The 9,306-nt window shown below is 40.2% G+C and overlaps 1 pseudogene; it reads right to left on the bottom strand.

Moving 5' to 3' along the window:
* Window positions 1-764: 764 nt before the first annotated feature.
* On the bottom strand, window positions 765-6,914 carry LOC117620701 (annotated as a pseudogene).
* Window positions 6,915-9,306: the final 2,392 nt, after the last annotated feature.

Raw genomic sequence — 9,306 nt, 5'->3', positions numbered from 1 at the left:
TATATAATTTTGGGGACTCTTTAATTGGAGGCCCATGGCAGTCGCCCTCCTTGCCCATGCCTTAGGGCCGGCCCTGGTTGAGGCTTCTACTTTGGGTTGGCATGGGGGAAGGGACTATGTGTGGTAAGTAGATATTGAGGAGGGGTGGGGCGCACTAGGGAACATCGGCGAGGAGATACATGGTTTGGATGAGGGAATTGGGGAATGGGTGTTACAGTCACGGAGGGGCATGTGTGTGTGAGAGAGAGAGAGAGAGAGAGAGAGAGAGAGGTATTGGGTTGGGGACATGGGGTCGAGTGTTGTGGTTGGTGTGTGGGCTGGCGGGGGTGGTGGTGCAGAGGGTTTCTCTCTTCCTTCTCTCTTTCCTTTTTTTTTTTTTTTAAATTATAAATTTTTATCTTTCTTGTTTTGGACCGAAATGCTCCTCAACAAGTAACCGCAGTTACTCTAATTTGACGATGCAGTTACTCTAATTTGACGAAAATTAGAGAATGTCCTTGAATTGCACCACATGGATGAAAATGATCAAATTGAAACCACAAGACACTAGTAATAAACGTGATAAACCACAAGGATCAAAGTGAGGTTTGCCTAATATGGAAAAGGAATTTGAAAAATCTGAGCAATTGCCAAACGACGAAGAGAGAACTAGATAGTTAGAAGAGGTGGTGTTGATTACTGTTTCTAAGCAAAGAGACAAAAGTCACCGCTTATATATGTTCCTTTTGGTGGAATACATACATAACAAGAATTAACTCCAACATTTTCCACAGAATTTCGAGAGCAGCTCCCAAATTGACAAACTTGCATTTAATACAATACTAAATAAACTAGGTAACACTAATTTACCCTGAAAAAGATTACAATACACTAAATGCTGCCAACATAATATATTAAGCAGGTGTGCTTCATTATAAATCAAAGATAAACCTCAATAAGAGACCTTAAACCCAAACATGGAGTAATCTTATAGTGGGTGAAACCTGCATCAGAAAAGAGCTTAGCCCATTCTTTCTCATTCCTTTCTTTTCCTTTAACCAAGACCATCATCAGCATATCGAAGAAAAGTTGTGTTTCCCTAGATTCCTTATCTTTATTCTTGTTCTCCACCGTCATATCTACGAAAATCACCTTGCCTTTCTTGCCCTCTCTTGTAATTGCCTCTTTACATCACTCAAGTATTTTCACGCATTCTTCATCACTCCAGTCATGCAATATCCACTCTTTGTCATACACAATAACCAAACAAAATCATAAATGGAAATCTGTATTTAATAATATAATATCACAAAGGATGAGATGATTTACCTTCAAAACAATAGCATCCGCCGCAGGTGTGAGAAAACTAGAATTGTATTCTCATTTCATTAAACAATAATGATTACATTGAATTGTTTATATACACTTGAAATAAGATAGCTGTACAAATGACAGCTGTACAGTTTGTTAAAGCAAAGCTAAACAGAAATTAACAACTTTGTGATGAACGGCTAGGATTAGATCTGGAGATATCTCTATCAGCCCCCCTCAAGCTGAAGGTAGTGTCACAAACGGAAAGCTTGGATCTAAGATACACAAATCGAGAGGAAGATAGAGACTTTGTAAAAATATCAGCAAGTTGATTAGAAGAACAAACATAGTGAAGTCTAAGAGAACCATTTTGCACCAGTTCTCGTGTGAAGTGATAATCAACTTCCACGTGTTTGGTCCTGGCATGAAACACAGGATTAGAAGCCAAAGAAATAGCAGATTGATTATCCACCCAGAGAAGAGGAGGAGTGCCTAGAAAAAAACCAATGTCTTTAAACAATTTAGCTAGATAAACCAATTCAGCAGCAGCTAAGGCAACACTTCGATACTCAGCCTCAGTGGAGCTACGAGCAACCGTAGTTTGCTTCTTGGCAGACCAAGAGAGAAGATTGGGGCCAAGGAAAACACAAAGACCACTTGTAGAACGTCGATCAACAGGGCAACCTGCCCAATCAGCATCAGAAAAAGCTTGAAGAAGAGGCTGACCCTTTTTAAACCAAAGACCAAGATGAAGAGTGCCTTTAAGATACCTTAGGATCCTTTTTACAGCAGCTAAATGAGATTCTCTGGGGTTGTGCATGTGTTGACAGACCTGATTAACAGCAAAAGCTAAATCAGGTCTGGTCCAAGTAAGATACTGAAGTGCCCCAACGGTAGAACGATAAAAGGTAGGGTCAGAAAGCGCTGGACTATCAAGATCCAACTTAGAGGAGCCCAAGGGAGTTGAACAAGGTTTGGCACCAAGAAAGTCAGTTCGTTGAAGAAGATCATAGGCGTATTTTGTCTGAGATAAAGCAAGACCTTGAGAGCTGCGATGAACTTCTAATCCCAGAAAGTAATGCACTGGGCCAAGATCTTTAACGGGAAAAATAGAGCTGAGTTGTTTAATCACTTGGTGACAAGCAAGAGAAGAAGGACCAGTGACCAAGATATCATCCACATAAACAAGGATAAAAACCAGAGAAGGAGCACTTTTGATGAAAAGAGATGAATCTGCTTGTGAAGATCGAAAACCCAACTGCAGCAAAGAATGAAACAATTCCTCATACCAAGCCCGGGGAGCTTGTTTTAAACCATAGAGAGACCTATTCAACTTGCAGACATAATGAGGTGTTGTAGAGTCAAGAAAACCTGGAGGTTGCTCCATAAAAACATCTTCCTTTAAAGAACCATGAAGGAAGGCATTGCTGACATCTAATTGGTTTAAAAACCAGTCAAATTGAACCGCCAGAGAAAGAAATAGTCGAATGGTCACGGGTTTAGCTACTGGACTAAAGGTTTCAGTGTAGTCCAAACCCTCTTGTTGATGAAATCCTTTCGCAACCAGTCGAGCCTTATACCGTTCCACAGAACCATCAGCTGTATGTTTGATTCGATATACCCATTTGCAGCCAACAATATTCTGAGAAGAAGAAGGAGGAACCAAGGTCCATGTATTGGTCTTGAGCAAAGCATCAAATTCAGCTTGCATGGCATCTTGCCATACTTTAGATTTCACAGCCTGTTTATATGTAGTAGGTGTGGTGGGGAAAAGAGAGAGGTGATCAAGAGAGGAAGAAATAGGATGTTGAGTGGCAAAAAGAGCTTTTGGTTTGGTAATGCCATTTTTGGATCGGGTAACCATAGAATGAGTATTTTGGGGAGGTGGAGCAGGGGAAGGTAAAGAGGCAATTGAAGAGGGTAAAGGAGAATCAGATGCTGAAGGAGAGCCTAGAGGGAAAGCAGGAAGAGACAAAGAGAAGTTCAACTGTGGTGAGGTGGAAGAAGGAGAGACTGGAGGTAAAGAAGTGCAGACCTCCCTAGTTGGAGAAGAAGACTGTAGAAAAGTAAGGTTAATAGGAAATTGAAAAGTGGAGGAGGAAGAAGATGGTGGGGAGGAAGAAGAGACAGTAAAAGGGAAGTGGTCCTCATGAAAAATAACATGCCTTGAAGTGAAAACTCTCCCCGTTACAGGGTCCAAGCATCTGTAACCAGAATGATTCATGCTATAACCAAGAAAAACACAGAGTTTACTTTTAGGATGAAGTTTGGAGGGAGCATAGGGTTGGAGCCATGGAAAACATGCACAGCCAAAAACCTTGAGACTATGATAATGGGGAGGAGTGTTAAAGAGAAGCTGCCAAGGAGACATATGGCTAGTAGTGTGAGGCAAGCGATTAATGAGATAAGTAGCAGTGAGAAAGGCATCCACCCAATATTTATGAGGTACTCCAGATGCAGCTAAGAAGGTCCGTGCAAGTTCAACAATGTGTCGGTGTTTCCTCTCAGCACTCCCATTTTGTTGAGGAGTATGGGGACAACTAAATTGATGAATAATGCCTTGTTGGTTAAGAAAAGTTTGAAAGCCAGTACTAAGATATTCACCACCTGAGTCACTGCGCAGATACTTAATCTTGGAATTTAAGACATTTTCCATTTTTGCCTTAAAAACTTTGAAAACCTCACAAACATCAGACTTGAATTTAAGAGGAAAAATCCAGCTGTACTTAGTGTAATCATCCAAGAACAGTACATAGTATCTATAGCCAGTACACGAGTCAATTGGACTCGGTCCCCAAACATCAGAGTGCACCAATTCTAGAGGTGTAGTGGATACAGAGAAAGAAGGGGTAAAAGGAAGCCTGGTAGCTTTACCAAGAATACAATCAGTACATTGGGGCTTAGAAAAGCTAGAATCCTCTAAAGGAAGTTGATTACTAGTTACAATAGTCTTGAGCACAGCAGAATGAGGATGTCCTAACCTCTTGTGCCAAGTGTGAATAGAAGCCTTACTGACTAAGAAAGCTATAGGAGAGGTGCCAGAGGAGAGAGGTGAAACTTGAACTGATGAGCTGCAGTAAATGGGATATAAACCTTGTTCACAAGGGCCCTGATAGAGCATCCTCTGTGTAGCATTGTCCTTAATTGATACACCAATTTCATCAAAAATTAGGGAACAGTGATTATCACTAACAAATTTGTGCACGGAGAGCAAATTATGAGCAACTTGAGGCACATGGAGAACATTTAGGAGATGAAACTTAGCATTTGAGGTATGCAAAATAGTAGACCTAGTATGAGAGATAGGTAAGGAATTACCATCACCAACACGGAGAGTCTCAGAACCTGTGTATGGAGAGGAGTGACCCAGATTGCTCATATTGGAGGTAACATGATTCGACGCACCAGAGTCGGCAAGCCAGAGATTATCAGTAGGCGGAAAAGCAGAGTGAGCATAGTGCGCGGAAGGAGCTTGAAATCGGGCAGGAACCACATTAGCATTGTAAGAAAGATTCAACCTCTGGCGACATGTTAGAGCAGAGTGACCCTTGCGCTCACAAATTTGACAAGTCATGGAACGATCAGGAGAGAATCCGGAAGAATTGTAGAAGAAACCATTGGAGTTGGTACCATTGGAGGTGTTGCCAGGAAAAAAAGATGACGGCGTAGGTAAAAGGCCTCGGCCAGATGAGTTGTTGGTGCCAGGGAAAGGATGATTACGAGAATGAAATTGAGAACCAGAGTTGGAATGGAACCGACCACGACCACGTCCGCCTCTGAAATTGGAGCGAGAAGAACCAGAAGTAGCAGCGTAAGCATGAAAAGGCTCAGTAGCAACCGCAGAGGTGGATCGAGTTTTGCGTTTGAGAATCGCAGACTCACGGCCGAGTAGAAGAGCATGTAATTCATCTAGAGTAACAGGTTCAATTCGTGTCTCGATTGAAGTAATGAAAGAGTCATATTCATCTGGGAGACCATTAAGCACATAGGCAACGAGATCTGATTCCGACAACGATTGACCAGCAGCTGCTAAGCCATCAACAATTTCCTTCACAGATTGAAGATAAGAATCCATAGAGAGGTCGCCTTTAGAAATGCTTTGAAGACGAGAGCGCAGTTGATGAATATTGGCTCGAGAGACACCAGAAAAACGCCTTTCAAGAAGATTCCATAAATCTTGAGCAGATTCAATGCCCACAATATGAGAGAGAAGATCCTCAGAGAGAGTTGAAATAAGCCAGATCATGAGGCTTTGATCACGATCATACCAGAGATCATATCGTGGATTCACAACAACAGCGCCTGAAGAAGAAACGATGGTGCGTGGAGGAGAAGGTTCAGCGCCATTGATAAGACCAAGAAGCTTGAATTTGCGCAGCACCGGAAGGAAAAGATTCTTCCACAACAGATAATTTCCAGATTTCAGCTTGATAGGAACCATACCAGCTATGTTTTGGACAGTCACCGAGCTCACAGAATTTGACAATGGCGAATTAACAGAATTGGGTGCATCAGAATTGGGGGAAGAAGGAGAAGAGAGCGGTGGAAGAGTGGCCGCATCAGAATTGGTTGGAGTAGCCATGAGAAAGTGAAAAAGAAAAGAGAAAGTGATCGAAGAAAGTTGTTTGGCAAGGAAGAAAATCGCAAGAAAATTTGCAGAGAGAGAAAAGTCGTTAGACTAGGGCTCGTGATACCATGTGAGAAAACTAGAATTGTATTCTCATTTCATTAAACAATAATGATTACATTGAATTGTTTATATACACTTGAAATAAGATAGCTGTACAAATGACAGCTGTACAGTTTGTTAAAGTAAAGCTAAACAGAAATTAACAACTTTGTGATGAACGGCTAGGATTAGATCTGGAGATATCTCCATCAGCAGGAACAGCCTCAAACATGTCCCTGCAACATATTCCAAGTTCTTACTTCCTTTTAGGTCAGCAACTACATGAGGGAGATCAAATACGGTGCATTTCATATGAGGAAAGGCATCAGCAATGGACTTGGCCACAGTTCCCGTCCCACCGCCAACGTCAACCAACGAATCCACTCCTTGAAACACCCCCTTGAAGTCATCTATCATCAAGCTCGAGATCAACTGGGCATCGCTAGCCATGGCGTCATTGAAAAAATGTGCAAGAGTCGGGTCCTGGTTGCCATAATCCCAAAATGTCATCCCATGCACTACGTGAAACTGCGTAGGATTGTCATTTTGGAACCAAGTGGTCAAATACTGCCATGGATCGGTTAAGATGGGATTGAGCATGGCAAGTAAGAAGGGCCTTGTGCTCATGGGATTGTCTTTCTGGAGGAGTGCGGAGGCGTCTGTTAGTACATAACCTTGTTCGCTGCCACCACTCAGACTTTCTCTGGCAAAGAAGCCGGAGTGGACTAAGATTCGCATGAGGCATGGGATGAAATGAGCTTTTGTTGGGGAAATTGGTAGGGCGGAGACAAGCTCGGAAAGAATCATGGGTTGGCCATGTTTTTGGATGACATCTGGGATATCTAATTGAACTGCACATTTGAGGGACATGGAATTTATGAAGCTGAAAATGTGGTTCCAAATGTGGGCTTGTGCTTGGAGTAGCTCATGACTTGCTCTCACTTCACTACCCATGCCTTGCTATTGGCTCAAGATTTGGTGGGAATTAAGTTTGATGCACATCTCTTTATATAAGTGTGTGGAGTGGAGGGGAGCTAGAGAAGCTTAATGCCATAAAGGAGAGTGAGAAATATTTGGAAATTGGGATACCCATGTTTTCCATGTGAACAAACTAATCCACGTGCTAGACATGTTAATTGGCTCTTGTATTTGATGGTCGACTCTATTTTTTTCTTCTACCGTTATGTAAACTCTTACAACAAATAAATAACAATGTTTCACAGTAAAATGAGGTTTGTGCACGCAAGACAATTATTGAAAACTGACAAATATTACTGGGTCAAGAGAGCAACGGAATTATAAAACTAAATTAATCCACAATAAATTATAGGATTAGAGCACGTGATAGGCATCTGATATTCTTCTTCGTAGAGTTGGCTCTGTATTCATGACAATAACATTACATATGAACCAAGCTGTTGACATCCGTCAAAATTAGTAGACAAAATACCTTAGGCTTTCTCCACTCTCTTGAGATTAATGAATTTTGATATACATGTTAACTTAATAGTCGACATTATTTGTAGAGATATTTAGTCATATACTCATTCTTAGCACTAAAATTATAAATAAATCATACACTGTTTAATTTCTATAAACAAACCCAAAAAAAACTTAAAAAATGATGACTGGCCCTATTGAATTTAATTTTGATTATTAAATTACTTTGATGCCCTATTGAGTGTTTTGAGCTTTTTTTATGAGGTTTTAGGGTTGGATTTGTTTTAAGAAATCAATGGCAGTTTTGTAATTTAAAAGAAATTAAAAGCCTCTTTGTTATGTTGTAAATGAACTTTGGGTGTGTTTCTAAAGTCCATTTCATATAGAGTTTTTTTTATAATTTGGCCTCCTATATTGAGTATACTAGTGAATCTCCCTTATTTGTAATCTTATTTACATCACAGTTAAAAATAATAATAACTGCACTATATTCATTCACCAAATTGATATTTTTAGGAACAATGAAGATACTCACGATTAACTCATTTCATCAATGCATATAGACGATTAAACGATTCCATTTCGAATGAAAATTTATCAATTCCAATTATGATTTATATGATGAACTGTGAGGTGGATGAGATGATACCTAAAGTATTTATCTTTTATTTATTGCCCTGGCCAAACAACACCACCAACAACAACATACTCCAAGCGCACAATACAGGTTGACCTGCTGCTGAGTAACTTCATCACAAAGCTAAACATATACAGACTACAGTCGAGTCAACGATGCGCTCCTCTCACGCAACTTACTGCCAATAAACTTTTGCTAGCTACTATTCATTCATTAGTTGAGGTCAAATCTGTCTCTCCACTCCACTCCAATGGATTTTATCCTTTTCTTCTTCTTTTTTTTTTTTTAATAAAAAAAGGACAAGAATTGGTCATATAGGATTAAAACAACTAAGTGTCATGAATATATCATGTAAGAGTCATTCATCTTTTTTTTTTTTTTTTTAGGACCTTTCCTATTGAAAGGGGCAATAGCATATTAAACTCACACACACAACACGGATGCTAGAACTTGAACCCAAGACCTTGCCTGAGAGAGTAAATACTCCAAACCACTATACTAATGGGTCCTTTGCAAAAGTCATTCATCTTTACTCTGTAATAAAGTGGTTATTAAAATAAAATCATGTAAGGAGAATGCAAGTAGCTAGTGCAAATCACACAAGAAAACACTAATTTAAAACATGCAAGTAGTGTTGACGCAGTCTAGCCCACTGAAAAAGGGTTTGATTTGCACACCAATAGTTTCAAGTTCTAACCCTCATACAGTGGCAGAGCCACGTAGGGACCAAAGGGATCCCATGACCCTTCTCAACTCTCTATTTTCTTCCTTCTCTCCGTCTCTTTTCTTCCCTTTCACTATGCCAATATTTTAAAACCACGTCACTTAAAAGACGTCGGAATTTCATTTAAGTGATGTGGTTGTAACATATGCTACAAACCACGTTGGCAAGTATAGAAGCGACGTGGTGGGTATCAAAGCACGTCAATTCTTAATAAAAAATGACATCGATAAAATACACGCTAAACTTAAGTTGTAAAAAGCACGTCGGTTTTATAAAAAAAGGGACGTGGTTCAAAAAATGCTAAACTTAAGTTCTCTGTCAACCTAATTTTTCATTTGCCATTCGATGAAAAGTCCCTCAATGAAGCCCTCTCTCTATCTGTGTTCAAACCCTCTCTCTCCCTCTCTATCACATCTCTATCTGCGTTCAACCATATTGCCATTGGAATAATTATGGGGTCTATTGTGTGCTGGCGATTTTGGTTTCGGTTGAGTTGATTATGATTTGGTTGGCTATTTCTGTTTATCCTCTTGAAAAGTTTCCTTC

This window comes from Prunus dulcis, chromosome 3, assembly GCF_902201215.1.
Source record: "Prunus dulcis chromosome 3, ALMONDv2, whole genome shotgun sequence".
In the NCBI taxonomy this organism is placed as follows: domain Eukaryota; kingdom Viridiplantae; phylum Streptophyta; class Magnoliopsida; order Rosales; family Rosaceae; genus Prunus; species Prunus dulcis.
The sequence above is the reverse complement of the archived record's forward strand: the minus strand, read 5'-3'. Positions and strand labels throughout refer to the sequence as shown.